Raw genomic sequence first — 17,639 nt, 5'->3', positions numbered from 1 at the left:
GAGTGAGAAATATTGGAATGATAAGTTACAGAATATCTAAACACAAGAACCAATTCTGAAAAATTAGTCTAAGGGGCTGATGAGATGCTTCAGCGGGTAAATGCAGCCACTGTGCAGACCTGGCAGCCTAAATTTGGTCTGTGGAACCCATGCAAAGGCAGAAGGAGAGAAATGACTCCATAATTGAACTCTGACCTCCACATACATGCTGTAGCCTGTACACACTCCACACATATCATGCATATTCTTACACAATAATAATAATAATAAATAAAATTTTAAAAAATTAGATCCCCTCTCCTTACTTTTTCGGAGGTTAAACAAACTTTTGTGAGTGTAGTTTAGGAACTGCTGGGCCTGGATACATAATTATTGTTGTTTTTTTTTTTCCACGACTTTTGGCTTGTAGCAGCCTACCTTTTCTGAGACTCTGGTACTTCCACAGTTGCGCATTAGTGTCATCTAGACCCTTTCATGGATGAGTAATTCTCCTTCCCTCATCTTTTCTCTGTCACTGACTTTAATAATGGGAACATTTCCCCCTTTGGAAGTCTCCCAATGTCCCCCAGACACCAATTGGTCAACTTCCCACCTGATAAAGGTATGGCTGCCACTCACAGAGTGAAATAGCTGAAATTTGTAGCCTGGGGTGATCTTGAGACGTTATTGTTCCTGTCTGGTGATGACTGACTGAATTGCAGCAGAACAAAGCCCTGAACCTTCGCCGAGGCTGCACTGGCTGGCTTTCCTAATGGGCTGTCTGCAGGCAGGCACCTGTGCGTGTTCTTGATTTGCAAGACATCTCTCTATAAACATCTTGGTTCTATTTTCCTTTGTTGACATGTGTGAGCACCATTATGGTCGTAATTTTACTTGATGGTACGTGACCTTTGAAGTGTTCTTTGTGCATTCTGCAGCTCAAACTCTGTGGGGCCGAAATGGAACATTGTTTCCTGTGATTTATAATGACATGGGAAGATGATTAGATCTTTCACATAATTATTCAGGATTTGGCAGATTCTTGAGCTGGATTTTAAGGGACTGGAAGAAAAAAGGCCTTTTGAGCAAAATACTGCTTCATCATACTGATTTCAAAGTACTTTTGCATTCAAGGCAGCTAAAATATGCACATGAGTGTAACAATGTGGTCACTATTTCTGAGGTGCTAGGACTCTCCCTTTATTTCTCGTAAACTTTTAAAGAACATTGTTCCAGAGTGTTTGACATGTGGCTTGACACAACCCAACCTTAACTCTAATTCTAAACGTAGCCCTTACCTCCCCCCAGCAATGTTTCTCTGTGTTCATTCCTATTCTTTGTTCCTTAATTTATGTTATTTGAAGGCAATAAAAAATATATGCCTGTAGATATAACCAACCGTCTTATTAAAATAAGAAACACAGAACCAATGTAAAAGAGAAAGCCAAGAGGTCAGAGCTCAGAGCTAAAATCTTACCTCCTACGGTGGTCCTAGCTCTCCAAAAGAGAGCTACTTCCTGTGTGTATGTCTTTAAATAGTCTTTCTGTTCTGCCTTCTCATTGGTTGTAAACCCAAACACATGACTGCCTCGTCACTGCCTGTAAGTACAGCCCTCCAGGTCTTAAAGGTGTATGTCTTCAATGCTGGCTGTATCCCTGAACACACAGAGATCTATGGGATTAAAGGCATGTGCCATCACTGCCACGCTCTTTCTATGGCTCTAATAGCTCTGACCCCCAGGCAACTTTATTTATTAACATACAATTAAAATCACATTTCAGTACAAGTAAAATACCACCATATATGCCCTCTAATAACATCCTCCCTTTTAATTCAGATTGATTTGACCCATAAGTGTACTAAGAATTGAACAGACAGTTCTCAAAAGAAGAAATACAAATCATCAATAAATATTTGAGAGAGTTCAACAAACATAGCCATTGGGGAAAATCAGGTTAAAACTACTTTAAGATGAAATTACGTCAATTTTGAAAAATGAAAGAAAATGGATATCATCATATTAAAATAAGACAAACTTGGAAAGAGTAACGTTTTGTCAGCTGATGAACCTGAATTTAAATTTATATAAAAGCATATGCATATACGCATAAATAAATACAAAGTAAATTAATATAGAAAGGGACCTATGGGATGAGGGTAAAGAAATCTAAAGATTGGGCAAAAGCAGCTAAGTGCTGTGAGATGGTCTTTCTGCAGGCTGTAAATATGTGTTACTCCCACTGGCTAATAAATAAACTGCTTTGGCCTATGGCAAGGCAGCTTAGAGACAGGCAGGAAATCCAAGCAGAGATACAGGGGGAGAAAGGTGGAGTAGGAGAGACGTCAGCCTGCTGCCCAAGGATAAACAAGATGCCAGCAGACTGGTAATGCCACGGCCATGTAGCACCACATAGATTAATAGGAATGTGTTGAGTTAAGTTATAAGAGCTAGCTAGCAAGAAGTCTGAGCCATAGGTACTTGGGACTGAGTAGCTGCAGGACCAGGTAAGACATGGGAAAACTTCCGATTACAGCTAAGAGAATTTGTGTGACACGAAAAGAGACAGATGAACATTTTGAGAGGGGAAAGGGGACCAACAAAAGGGATGGATGGTGATGGGTGATAGTAGTTAAGGGTAAATATAGTTTTAAAAGTATAATGGCATTATACGTATAAAAAGTTGTAATTCAACTTACTACTCTGAATACTAAACTTTCAAAAAATATTTATTTTATTTTAGAGATAATATTACATCCTTTCCCCCTCCTCCATTCTCCCTCCAATTTCTCTTACATACCCTTCTTTGCTCTCTTTTAAATTCATGAACTTTTAAAAAAATTAATTGTTGTATGCATATATGTATACACACACACACACACACACTTATAAATATAACCCGCTCAGTCTGCACAACATTATTTGTCTATTGCTTTTAGGGCTGGCTGACCATTTGGTATTGGAAGACTGATTGGTGAGCTCTTTTTTGGGGAAGATGATTTCTCCTGCTCTCAGCATTCCTTAGTTACCTGTAGTTATTTGTGTAGTGTTGAGGTCTCTTGGTCTTTTTCCTGTCCTCTTTGTCGTGTCTGCTGTTCCTCTTGTTTAGGATGTGTTTAGTCTGTCATGTTGGTGAAACTTGGTGGGTGTACATTTTAGCATTAGGAGACAAAAATCTCACAGCAAACTCCCTGGTGCTTTGGTTCTTACAATCTTTCTGCCCCATCTTATGAAATGTTCCCTGAGCCTTATGTGCAGTAATTGTTTTTTGTTTGTTTGTTTTTGTTTTGTTTCTTGTAGATGTATCCTTTGGGACTGTGCTCCACAACTGTGCATTTTGGCTAAGTGTGATTTTTTTTTTTGCTTTGTCTTTTATTTGTTTTATTAGTGGTCTCATTTGTTGAAAAGAGAAGGTTCTTTGATGAGGGGTAAGAACTATACTTATCTGTGGGGCTGAGGACAGATATTTAGAATGTAGTTAAGAATTATGCTGGTTTAGTAAAGTTGTGATTTTAGATTCTTATCCAAGATCCATCACTTCTCTAGTCCTGGGTAGTTAGATGGGATATCAGCATGAGGCATAGTTCCCCAGTGGCTGAGCAGGTCTTAAGTCCAAATAGAGAGCTGTTAGTTACAACCAACATATGTGTGCCAATAGGGCACTTTTAGGATCATCAGCAGGTCCAGACACTGGAGAAGGGTGTGGGAAATCTGGCTAGGTAGATGACACATGAGAGGGACTTCACTAATTTTATCTTTTTTACTAAAAATTAGAAAATATATTACTCACTACTTTATCATCCCTCATCACTTCATGTAGCTTTAGTTTTTCACTTTGAAATAGTATTAAAATCCCAGTGATAGATAAAATTAGTGCTTCCACCTTAGTTATGATAATTCTTAGACTCCAGATTAAATAATCAGTATTTTTCAAGTTTTCAAATGCAGAAAATTACAACAAATTTGGCAGAATTTTGAAGAGTCAAAAAATTTCTTATAAATACATAGCATAATTTCTATCCTATGAAGAGAACTTTCTCAAATGTGGAAACACCCATGTCCATGTTGCATTATTGATCTGACTCTCAAAACTGGAGAAATTTCCTTGTACAGAATGAATTTCTGCTGTCTTGAAAAGATCCAATTACTATAGGTATTTCTGCAGGAGAGGACAACTTTATACATGTCAGTAATGACTCCTTGGAATTCAAATACATGTATAGCTTCCCAATTAAACACTTAGGAAATAACTCAAAAAGATTTGCTCCTTGGAAAGTTGAATAATATTGAATATCAAGGAGAAAAGTAGCTCAAATGCCCTGAGGAAGACTCATGAGAAGCTTAAAGATCATAAGAGAAAGGCTGGGTGGTGGTGATGAAGGCCTTTAATCCCAGCACTCAGGAGACAGAGGTGGGCAGATCTCTGAGTTAGAGGCCAGTCTGTCTACAGAGAAAGCTCCATGACAGCCAGAGCTAAAATAGAGAAACACTGTCTCCAAATATAAAAAAAAATAAGAGAAAGACAACAAATTTAGTATAATATATTTAAGAAGGTAAATGTCACAAATACAAATTTTACAAGGAGAATGAACTGACAGAGATAATAAATGCAAAGTGGCATTATGTTAGATATCTGTTTTTCTATTACAAATTACCCTAAAACCCAGGGTAATTTAAACACTGCACTTTAATTATCTTATGGTTGCCGTGGGCCAAAAAGCCTGATTCTCACAAGTTCTTTCATGAGTTTGCAGCCAGAATGCTGGCGGAGGCTATGCTTTTTCAACCCAATTGTTGGTGAAGCACCCAAGTTCAAGACAACTCATTGTGGCTTCTGGCAAGAAGCCCCAGTTTCTTACCACAGAGATGTTCTCCACTGAAGTACTCACAGAACAGCCTTCCCCTAAGCAAGGGCTCTACAAAAGACAAATGAAATCGTGCATCTCTGGTGAATGAGCTGGCTTTCTGGATCCCAGGACCTATAGTCAGACACCTTGCTCACCCCTGATAAAGCAGGGATGGGCTTGGTTCTGCCTCAGTTGAATGGACCAGGCTTAGTTGGCCCCCAATGGGAGAACTTACCCTGTTGGAGAAAGGGATACAGGATTGGAGAGGGTGTATAGGGGGAGCAGAAGGAGGGATGAGAGAAGGATCTGTGATTAGTATATAAAATGAATGAAAAAAAAATGAAATTGTGCACAAGCATGCTCAGGAAAGAACCCAGAGACACACAATTCAATACCAGCAGGGGCATTCACTCACTCCTCTGTATGCTTTAGTAGACCAACTTGCTACAAACTTCAGTGAGATGACACAAGGGAGTGGCTATCAGAAAGTGAGAACTGTTGGGAGTCTAACTGTAGGTTCTGTGCAAGAAATATTACAAGAGACATAACTCTAGAGTTGAAAAATAGCCAGAATCTACATTTTCAAAGGGTTCAACCAATTCTAGGTGAGGTGAATAAGGAAACATGTACATACATTCTGTGTAAAAGTGTGATTGGTACTGGGAGTGTAATTCAGTTGTTAAACACTTGGATACTATGCACTAGGTCCTGGGTTCTCTACTGAAGATGGAAAAAGGAAATAAAAACTTTAACACTAAATATCTAATGACAAATCACAGAAGCTGTAAGCTTAAACTTATTGTTACTACAAATAATCAAAGACCAAACTAGAGCAAGACTTTGAAATATATCCGTATATACATGTACATATATGTATGTAATAACAATAAAAGAGGCCATGAATTTGCAAGACAGCATAGCTGGGTATATGGGAGTGTCTGTAGTGAGGAAAGTAGGGAAGTGATGCAATTATATTATATAATCTCAAAAAATAAAGGAAGTAATAAAAATTATTGTCTAGAAGAATGGTGTCTAAAAGCTAATGAAACTAAAGGAAAGCATGCCAAGAATTCTATATCAAGCTGACAGCATAAACCTAAACAATACAAACAAATATTGGAATATGTCATTCATTTTTTCTTCATAGAAATAATTCAGAACAAATATTAGCCCTCTATGTAAACTGTTATTCAGGGCCTTAGGAAATACAAGAAATGGACACTGGTAGCATTGTACTATGTATATTTATGAGAATACATAATGCAAATGATAATAATTTTTCTTTAAAATGGAAGGGTACTCCAGAAAGGAAATGATGGGGCTCGATTTTTGTAACAAACAGCCTCAAACCAATGTATCTGTGATTTTCTGTAATAAAAACTTCCTTCTCACTGTTTATAGTAATCTTTTTTACCTTTGGCAACTCTCCCATATAGATGGCCTTCCCCAATCTTTTTCTTTTTTAGGAATTTTTTATTCATTTTACATACCAATCACAGATCCCCCTCTCTTCCCTCCTCCTGCACCTCCAGTCTTCCCCTCCAACCCAGCCCCCATTCCCTCCTCCAACAATGTAAGGTCTCCCATGGGAAGCAGAGCTTGGTACATTCAGTAGGGGCAGGTCCAAGACCCTCCCCCTGCATCAAGACCGTGCAAGGTGTCCCACAATAGGTAGTGGGCTCATGTACCAGGGATGGATCCTGATCCTACTGCCAGGGGGACGCTTAAGCAGATCAAGGTATACAACTGTCTCAGTTATGCAGACAACCCAGTCCTCTTAAACTTTAAGTTAGTTAAATTTGTGACTCATCCATTTTAAGACAATATCTTTTTGGAGTGGCCTCTTAGAAATGAAGAGAAAGGCTGTGTCATTGCACACAGGCTTTTTACTGCTTCAACCTGGAAATCTCCCACAAGACTTCCATTTACAGTGTCCAACTGTGTGCAAGAGAGCTCTGAAGTAATTGCAGAAAATAAAAAAGAAAAACTTCAATTGATAGAATGTAGGCCTTTTATATTGAAAACAGAATCCAGCAAAGGAGAAATCATGTAGAGTGTTTCGTGTCTGGGTTGACTTCCAATGCCTTACCCCAATTGACTGAAGCATTAATCAGCTTACCAAAGTCCTTCATTAACATGTATGCTGATTGTAGGTACAAAATAATGTTGGGACTCTGTCTCTTAGGAGACGCTCTGATTCTGAGCACTGAATTAGTCCTGCAAAATGTCTTTCATCTTGGCAGATGGTCCTCGGTGGAATATTTCCAATGGAGAACAGATCATCATCTACAATAAAAATTTAAATTTATATAATGATGAAAATGATAAAAATAACAAATTTCTCAATGAAAATTATAACTATAACAGACTTGTTAGCTTTTCTATTGTTTATATGTACCTTACACCCCCTCATCAGCCCAAGGAAAAAGGTCCATAAATCTTGCAAAATGAAGCCTTTTTTTTGAGACAGGGTTTCTCTGTGTAGTTTTGGTGCCTGTCCTGGATCTTGCTCTGTAGACCAGGCTGGCCTCAAACTCACAGAGATCCGCCTGGCTCTGCCTCCCAAGTTCTGGGATTAAATGCATGTACCACTACCACCCGGCAAAATTAAACTCTTCTGATTAAGTTTTTTCTTCTTTTTCTACAAGTTAGGCTGGACCTCAATTGTGTCTATTTAATTTCAGTTTGAGTTAAACTTGGTATAACATTTAATAGTTCTATCTGGCAAGGCACCGAAGGCAGGAAACATTTCAATGAAACTCATTCCTTTGGTTTGAGATGGCTAAGATTTTCTTTTTAGATATATCTCAAGAGTTAACTAGTTAAATGCATGTAGCTATGGAGAAAATATTTCAGGGAACTTGAAATTGTCTGGCTTCATATAAATATAACTAGCTGTCATAGAAATTCAGGAGGCTCTGAGAGATTGAAAATCATCTTATTCTGAAAATAGAAAGAGGTCAGCAGGCTGCACATATGAAAAACCGAAGTCAGAGAGGGATCAAAACCATGTACTTCTTACTCTCCTTGCAGGGCTTGACACAACTCTGATAAGAAAGCTTCTGTCTAATGTTCCTAAATTCTATTTCATTTGTAATAAACTTCTCAGCAAATCATAATTAGATTTCTTTGGTGATAAGAAAAAAATTAGTTGATAGCATCAGACATTTTAAAATTGAATTGCTATAGTAACGAATATTTTACAGATTGGTTGATTTTCCATTGGCTAAGGGGTTGAAGAGATTCCTCAGCAGTTAGGAGCATTTGATATGCTTTTCTTTTTGTTGGGGGGGTTGGCTGATGGGTGATTATTTTCTGCTTAGTTCAAGGAACAGTTATGGGTCAGGGAAGCTCAGGGCAGTGAGAGAAGAGGAGGGCTCTATCCAACTCTTTTGTTTGTTTGTTTGTTTGTTTGTTTGTTTGTTTTGATTTGATTTGTTTTTCCAGACAGGGCTTCTCTGTGTAGCCCTGGATGTCCTAGAACTCGCTCTGTAGACCAGGCTGGCCTCGAACTCACAAAGATCTGCCTGCCCCTGCCTCCTGAGTGCTGGGATTAAAGGTGTACACCACCACCATCAGGCTCTATCCAACTCTTGCTGGTGTCTGCTGCTTGTGGCAGCCTGCCTGGTTTTCACAGTGGGGTGGTTGGGTGGATGGGGCTCCAGCCTAGCAACTGTGAAGCTTGGGACAGCTACTTTTTCTGCTGGGCCAAGATGGGGCCCTAGTGGTGGCCTGTCCAGAATGAATGACTAGTTTCTTCATCGTTTTAGAAGCCAGGCCATCAGTGATCATTTCGCTTCTGGAGACTGGCGGAGGTGTGTTGGGGGTGGATTTATGTTGAGTGCTCAGGAGACTCCAACACTGTGGACATGAATTGGAGGGTGGACTTTCCAAAAAAGTAGCTGGGCACACCAGAGGCTATGCTTAGTTATGGGGAGAACCGGGTGGTTGTGTACTCAGCACTTCCACAGGAGCTGTTGCTGGACAAAGAGGTCAGGGATAACCTATAGTAGTCATGGGTGGCCACAAAAGAGCCATTTATTAGGGAGAGATCACTCCCGTGCTTCAGGGCCTGAATGTTGAGGAGACCTCTTCAGTGATCCCTGGCAGGCCTGGGCACTTGGAATTCTTGCAGAAGACCAGACTCTGGTGTGAGCAGCCAGGCTCACAACTTCCTGTAAATGCAACTCCAAACAATCTTCTGAACCCTGTGAGCATTTACACACATATGCACATGTGTGTGCCTGCACACACACACACACACACACACACACACACACACACACACACACACACACACAAATAAAATAAATCTTAAAACTTCATTTGTTTGCTTTGCTGTTGTTTTTACTCTTTTTGGGGACCCACTACCCAGGTCCCAAATAAATTCACACAGAAAGGCTTACTATTACTTATGAAATCCCAGCCTTAGCTTGGCTTAGTTTCTAGCCAGCTTTCCTTAACTTAACTTATCCCATCTTCCTTTTGCCTCTGGGCTTTTTCTGTTCTCTTACTTCTGTATCTTGCTCTTATTCTGTGGCTTGCTGGTGTGTGTGTAGCTGGGTGGCTAGGCCCTGGAGTCCTCCTCCTTCTCTGGCTCCTAGAACTTAGATCCCTCCTCCCAGTTTTCTCCTTCTATATATAATCTCTGCCTGCCAGCTCGACCTATCCTTTCTCCTACCTTGCTATTGGCCAGTTCTTTATTAAGGCATCAGGTGTTTTACACAGGCACAGTAACACAACTTTACAAAGTTAAACAAATACAATATAAACAAAAGTAACACACCTTAAAATAATACTCTACTACATGCTTGCTTATTTATTTATTTATTTATTTATTTATTTATTTATTTATTTATTTATTTATAAAAATGGTCTGGCTAGGTAATTCTGGCAGTCATGAAACTTATGTAGACCAGGCTGACCAGGAACTCACAGAGATTTGTCTGTTTCTGCCTCCCAAGTGCTGTGATGAAAGACAGGCCTCATCATGCTTAGCTAGGTATTTTATAATAGTGACATAAAGCAGACTAATACTGGTTAATAGGATTAACATACAAAGGCAGGCAACAGAATAAGAGAGGAAAATTAAATTTGAGATTATATTTTCTATTGTTCTTTAAAATATAACTATTATTTGCTTTATATAGAAGGCTGTCAAGTATAATATTTTAAATTTCCCTTGTCATTGGCAACTTACTTTGCTTCTGTTTGGAAAACATAAAAGGCATTATAACCTGCAAAAAATCCAATAACCAATTCCATTGATCAGACCTTATCCTACTAAGAAAGTCCGGGTAAGCAGTGTATGGGTGCATATACACTAAAATGGAATTGTAGTTAAAAGATGATTATATCACACCTAATGATATTCACTTATTAACTTTTAATTTGCCACAATGAGCTCAGATTACTTATATCAGAACTCTTCTGTTTTTTTAAGGTTGCCATAATTAATTTATTATTTTATTATTTTGTGATTATAATATAATTACTTCATTACCTTCTATTTCCTGCTTCCAAATCCTCCATATACCCTCTTTTGTTCAAATTCATGACCTCTTTTTTAATCAATTGTTTATATATATATGTATACATATATGCATATATGTATACATACATGTATATATATCCAAGTGTGTGTATGTACATATTCCTAAATACATAAATACAATCTGCTCAGTCTGTATAATGTTACTTTTATGCATGTTTTCAGGGATGACCATTTGATACTGGATAAATAGTTGTTGAATATACAATTGTCATTCTCTTCTCTGGGGAAGACTATTTCTCTCCTGCTCTCAGCACTCCATAGTGTAGTTTTTTGGTAGTACTTTGTGTCGAGTTGAGGCCATCCACATTAGCATGTCTATTGCTCTTTTTCTAGTTCGGCTCATGTTTAGAAAACCACGTTGGTGAGACTTTGTGTGTGTACCTCCTGATATTCTTAGGAGACACAATCTCAAAGCTAAGTCCCTGATCCTCCCCTTCTCACAGTCTTTCTGCCTGCCTTTTGCGATGACCCTGAGCCTTAGGCGTGAAAATTGTTTGGTAGATATATCTGTTTGGACTTGGCTCTACAACTCTGCACTTTGATAGATTGTGGTTTTCTGTAATGGACCTCGACGGTTGCAAAAAGAAATTTGCATGATCAAGGATGAGAACTACACTTATCTGTGGGTATCAGGACAAATGTTTAGAATTTAAAATTCTTCTATCTTAATATATGTTAATTTAAGCCACACACCATTGGCAGAGTCTAAAAACACTATTTTAATGTATTTAAATTTGAAAAATAATTCAGCAATCCATGTGTTCTATTGCCAGTTACCAAATTAATGCCAAAGGAGCATTTGTGGTTTGACACAAAACCTTAGTTGAGCTGCAAATAACACTTCCTTTCAGGAACTGACATTCTGCTCTCCTTCCAAGTATCTTCCCACTCCAAATGGTTTTTCACTTTGACAGAGATCTTATATCTTTTACCTGATTACCAACAATAAAAAATGCCATGAGAAGAGAAGGAAGTAATTACATATTTTCTTTGGTCCAACGTATCATCACTGGGGTCTCTTAAAATTTCTGTCATGTCAGTGGTCATGGATACTGGTGTGAATTCTGTAATCCTTGGGGGGCTCTTCACAAGAGTGTGAGCTATGGAGGACACCATATTTCCTCTCTCCATGCTGGCAAAGCTCAGTGCAATTTGTGACTTTCTAAAAGGGTAAGGTGTGGGGACAGAAACCACACCTGACTCATTAGAAATCTCTCACTTCTAAATAGGTCTGAGAATTTAATAACAAAACACTAAAAAATAGACTGTCAGATGGTAGGCAGCATCTGGAGGAATTTATAAAATTCTATACTTGTATTAGGTAAAAAATTGGTGGAGGACGCAGCCTTTTGCCTTCTGAATTGAAGCAGTCAGTCAGAACAGAGAAGAAAAGTTGTAGTGTGATTCACTCACAATGGGACAGCATATATTTCTGCTACTTAACCAAAGCATGCCCATGTGTGGATGCTATGAGAAGGTGAATAGAGGAAAGCTGGGAGGTCCCACCAGAGCCCAACCCCAAATTCATCTTGGATTTCTGGCTTCTAACACTGTGGGGAAAATGCATTTACGTTCTTTAAGCCCAAACCTTGGGTATTATCTTATGGCAACTAAGACTAATATAGGACAGAAATGCATTAAAAGGGAAGTTGAGTATATAGTAGCCTCCTGAGACACAGCTAGAAGAGAAAGTAGGAAGTAGTCTGGAATGAATTGGCACAGGAGACCACTTCCTGAATATAACACCAGTATCACAGACACTGAGAGTGACAATTAATAAATGGGACCTCCTGAAACTGAGAAGCTTTTGTAGAGCAAAGGACACAGTCAATAAGACCAAACAACAGCCTACATAATGGGAAAAGAGCTTCACCAACCACATATCTGACAGAGGGCTGATCTCCAAAATATATAAAGAACTCAAAAAGTTAGACATCAAAATACTGAACAATCCAATTAAAAAATGGGCTACAGAGCTTAACAGAGAATTCTCAATAGAAGAATCTCAGATGGCTGAAAGACATTTAAGGAATTACTCAACAGCCTTAGTCATCAGGGAAATGCAAATCAAAACAACTCTGAGATACCATCTTACACCTGTCAGAATGGCTAAGATCAAAAACATTAAAGACAGCTTATGTTGGAGAGGATGTGGAGCAAGGGGAACACTCCACTGTTGGTGGGAATGAAAACTTGTACAGCCACTCTGGAAATCAGTATGGCAGTTTCTCAGAAAGTTGGCAATAATTCTTCCTCAAGACCCAACTATACCACTCTTGGGCATATATCCAAGGAATGCTCAATCTTACCACAAGGACACATGCTCAACTATGTTCATATCAGCATTATTTGTAATAGCAAGAACCTGGAAACAACCTAGATGCTTCTCAACTGAAGAATGGATAAAGAAATTGTGGCACATATACACAATGGAGTACTACTCAGCAGTAAAAAACAATGATATGAAATTTGCAGGCAAATGGATGGATCTAGAAATGTCATCTTGAGTGAGGTAACCCAACTCAGAAGGACAAACATAGTATGTACTCATCCATAAGTGGATACTAAATGGGAGGGAAGGGATGGCCAGACTGCAACCCACAACTCCAGAGAGGCTAGCTAACAGGAAAAGACCCTAGGAGGGACACATGGATGACCCTGTGAAGGAGAAGTGGATGAGATCTACATGAGTGGACTGGGTGTGGTGGGGTGGCAGAGGGCGAGAAGTGGGGCATGAGAACATAGGGAAATGGGAGGGTCAAGCTGGAACAGGGACAGAGTGGGATGACATGGAGGAAGATACCATGATAGATGAAAAATCAAAGTACTTGTTACAGCAGCTTTTCACAAAGGCAGAGAGAATTAAGGAATACGAATCTGGTGCAAGAATTATGCTTGTGCCTACAATAACGGTTAAAGAAGGGGTGATTCATAGGAAAGGTAGAAGGGAGGAGAAGGGAAAATGAAGAAATCGTATATTTTAATTAAATAAAAATAATTTTAAAAAGAATGTGTGTGGATAAAGGTAAGGGTATGACTTTAAAGGTAGTACCTCAAAGAACATTCCAGCCCAGTTCATCCTGAGTTATGTTTGTCCTTAGGTCAAGAGCATAAAATAAGGTTGTTTTTTTTCTTTAAACTTAGTTTAAGACCTGTAGGGGTGTTAAATAGATTATTTTCTCTAAGTAGAACAGGTGGGGCATTGGGAACTAAGAGCACTTTTGCTTTCTTGGCAGTGTGGTGTCCTTCCCTGAGGTCACCAAAGCATGAGTCCTTTGATGGGAAGAACTTCAGTATTCTAAGATTTTTGCACAATTGTAGACATGTATATGTTTATGTGAGATAGCATTTAGTATATTATGTATTATTGCTAAAATAATGTAAAAAAAGAAAATGTCATGTTTTATAGTAATGTCTAGAAAAAATAATTGGCAAAGGGCTTCTAATACCCCCTCAATATTTTGATGTAAGACAGATTAATAATAACAACAACAAGAACAACAACTACAAGGCTACATTTATCAAATTAGTACTAACAGTCTGATTCTCCAGCTGGTAATTCAGTGGCACACATGTATGTTACTGTAGGGTAGAAAGAACATGAGGAAAGACCATCTTTCCCTGTTTTTAAGCTGTTGTGCCTTCACTACCTGTGTGGTGCAGTGAAAGTTTTTACCAGTTCCAGGGTGTAGTTGTTTTATCCTAAAAATGAGAGACAATCCTCTATAATTATTAAAAATCCCTTCTAAGTCTAACATACATTTCTGAGATTATTTCAAGAGCAGAAAGAGACTGGACTGAGTGTTTTCAAATAAATTACAATGTAGAAAACCTCTTCAGCATATTGAAACCCTAGATTCATGAAGCACAGACTACAAATACACACTATGGCTAAAGTAAGCTTTCTGTATGTGCTCTGCCAAGCAAATTGCCAATCACGATTGCCTACCTGATGTCATAGGAACAAAGAGTTGTCTTCTCATGCAAGAGGAAATAAGTCATCTAGTGTGTTAGAGAAAACCCACAGTGAGATAGAGAGTGAGATTCTCACATGATATCAATTTTCATTTAGCCACATCTGTCCTTAATCTGTGTGGGAAAAGATAGTTTAGGTTTCCCATTGACTTCTTAACTGCAAGGCACCACTGGGGATGATTGGGGATGAAGTAATATCCAACACATCCACATGGAAAATAGAGCTGAAGTTTTTTCATCACAAAGATCTCTCTATGCTATATTTCAATGTTTACTGAAACAAAAATTTTATAAAACCATGATGGTGTTACTCATTAATAGTCTCATTCAAAATTGTTGCAATAGGAAATGCACATTTTCTTTTGTCATTCTTGTTCACAAATTGCTGAAATATTTCTATGCAGCTTAAGAGTTTGCACATCTTCCCGATCCCTGTCTAACATGCTAGACATCATTAATTTTTACTTTAAAATGTAGTGTGTTTGTTTTTTCTTCTTGTTTGCCTTTCTTATCCCATCTGATTTCTCTTCTCTTTTATACCCACTTTCTTCTTTTCCTCATTTCTGCTCTCTCTTCATTTTCCCTTCATCATGGGAATACGTCCAAGGTCGGGTCTCTGATCCTTTGCTGACTGTGTATCCTGAGGGGAATATGAGCTTCCAACACAACAACATGAAGAAATGGTGGGGGATCCTGAGGGTTGGAGGGAGCAGGGATCAAGGAGGGAACAGGAGGAAAGGGTCAACAAGGCAGATACTAAAATGCCATAATGACTCTTATTTTGAATGTTAATTTAAAAAAAATCTAAAAAGCAACAATGTTTTAAAATGAATCCCAGTCTTTCAGTGCAATGTCTAGAATAGAATCAGGGAAAACTGGGAGTGTTCGATCTTAAATATTAAAATTCCATCTGATTCTGAGTATACCTTCTCCTTCCTTTGAGCAGTGTTTGCCAACACATCAGAGCACGGACAAAAGGAAAAAGAAAACACAAACCAACCAACAAACCAAAAGCAGGCCTAAAGGGTTACTGCTTAAGGATGAGTAACTGCAGAGAGAAATAAAACAGTTCCTTTAAAACTGTAATAGGGGGCTGGTAAGCTCAGCTGTCAGAGCATTTGCTCATCTTACAGAGGAGCCTGGAATGAAATTCCCAGAACCCCTTTCGGGTGGCTCACAACTGCCAGCAATTCTAGTTTCAAGGGATCCTGTCACCATGTAAGGTGTCTAGAATCAGTCAGTTTTCTCTGCCTGTTAGACAAATAAGAGGCAGGAAAAAGAAATCTAGAAACAATAGGTAGCAACAAGGGAAAAACATCTCAGACCCAGCTACAGAACTGACAGATGAAAGACACCTTTGAAAGGTGAAGAACAGCTGGGTGGGGCAAGGAAGGGATGGAAGGCAGAAGAAAGGAGGAAGAAGAGGAGGAGGAGTGGAAGGAGGAGTGTTAGGGTCTTGGAGAAATCCCACGAAAGATCACCATCCACGCATGCAATCAACAAGAGCATTTATTTCCTGGAGAATAAAGGTACCAGCATGCTGGGGCTGCACATCCTACATAAAGGCAAAATGGTGACCATGAGAGAGGCTTGCAGCCTCTTTTTAAGCACAGCTAAAGGGGAGTTTCAGGGACGGTTAGGTCATCTCAGATATGACTGGGTTACATGACGGACAATCATATTAGTATATTCCTAGTTGCCTAGGGCTAACAAGGACTGCCTAAAGCTATAGCTTTTCCATTTGGGGGCAGGCCTGGACAAGTCCCAGACTCTGTCCTTATTGGTGATTACTTTGGGCTGCTGAATGTGGGGGCCGACCCAGTGGTCCAGGCTTGGTACATGCTATCTCCCTCATCCCTGACATCAGAAGCATGGAAGATTGATTGTTGCTTGTTCTTGGCTTCCTCAGAAACTGCCTATCCAGTTGCACAAGGCAGGAACTGAGGCCTGGTTCTTAACTGAGTTATCAGGAGACTGTCATGGTATTTGCCTGGCCTTCTCAAGAAGAAGCAGGCTAGGCTGGCCTCTCCTGGAGGGCTGAGGGCTTTAATGGTCTTTCGTGGTCTTCTCCCAATCAAGGTTGGCCAGCATAAACAAAGAAAGGCTACTTGGGCTAAACATGTCCTGATCTGCCTTTAAACTTATCTGACTTGTTGATCCAGAGCAGGTGGCAGGTCTACTGATGGGAACAAGAACTGCTTAGACTGTGTCTTCAGTTGCTCAGTTGCCAGGCCTCTGTCATTAGGTCTGGGAGGTGAGGAAGAAGATGGATGTTTGACATCTGTATTACTTGCCTGTGTCCCCTTTCCATATCTGTGTGCCTGCATGGACTCTGACTAACCCCTAGTACCTCAATGCAGTACCACCTTCAGGCCTCTGCCTGTATGTGGTACACACACACACACACACACACACACACACACACACACACACACACACGCCTTAAAAGATTCTAATTTAAAAGAAAAATGAAGCATGAACTAGAAAGTGAGCCCTCAGCCCTTTTGCCATGCCAGTGCTGTTTAAAGTGATGCCATTGGGTTGAGATAGATGCCCTCGGTAATATCATCATAGTTTGTAGGTATAGTAATCATTCAATAAAATTCTACTGAAACTACGTCTGTGTGTTACATGTCAGAAAGATTGAATTTTTTTTTTTCAAAAAGGTTTTTAAAAATACAAAGTGGCCACAGCAACCCACCCGAAACATTGCTACGAGACACAGCATGTTTGGAAACCGTTTTCTCCTGTCAGTTGTGACAAAGCTGAACCTGGTGACCCAGAGCACGGGAGGCGAGAGCAGTAGTACCAGAAGTCTGATGTCAGCCTCAACTACATGAGATCCCGTCTCCAAAAGGAATGAACAAGTACATAAAAATAAAAGAAATGGGTTTCGTTTATCTTTTGTTTTCTAAAGAGGTTCTCACAATGTATCTCAAGCTGTCCTGGAACTGGCTCTGTATTAATGGCCATTGGGTACAAACTAACAGCAATCCTCCTGTCTCACCCTCCTAAGTGGGGTGAAATTATGAGCTTCTTTGATTTCCTGTCTCGTCGCTGAAATTAAGGATGAAATTCTGTATGCAGCTACATAGAATGGATTGTTTCTCAGGTAATCAGTCATAACTCACATTTTTGAAAAAAGAGCTTTTAATTTTGTCTCAGTGACTTTCATGAAATCAAACATTCATCATTATCTGTTGTGGACCTCCTTGCCTTGGGCCTGTTATATAATCAATACTGATGAGTCAACCAAACGAACATTCTGAGCATTTTGGCCGCTTT

The 17,639-nt window shown here is 39.3% G+C and overlaps 1 pseudogene; it reads right to left on the bottom strand.

Moving 5' to 3' along the window:
* Window positions 1–8,491: 8,491 nt before the first annotated feature.
* LOC114683912 lies at window positions 8,492–11,510 on the bottom strand (annotated as a pseudogene).
* Window positions 11,511–17,639: the final 6,129 nt, after the last annotated feature.

Source organism: Peromyscus leucopus, chromosome 17 (genome assembly GCF_004664715.2).
Source record: "Peromyscus leucopus breed LL Stock chromosome 17, UCI_PerLeu_2.1, whole genome shotgun sequence".
In the NCBI taxonomy this organism is placed as follows: Eukaryota; Metazoa; Chordata; class Mammalia; order Rodentia; family Cricetidae; genus Peromyscus; species Peromyscus leucopus.
The sequence above is the reverse complement of the archived record's forward strand: the minus strand, read 5'-3'. Positions and strand labels throughout refer to the sequence as shown.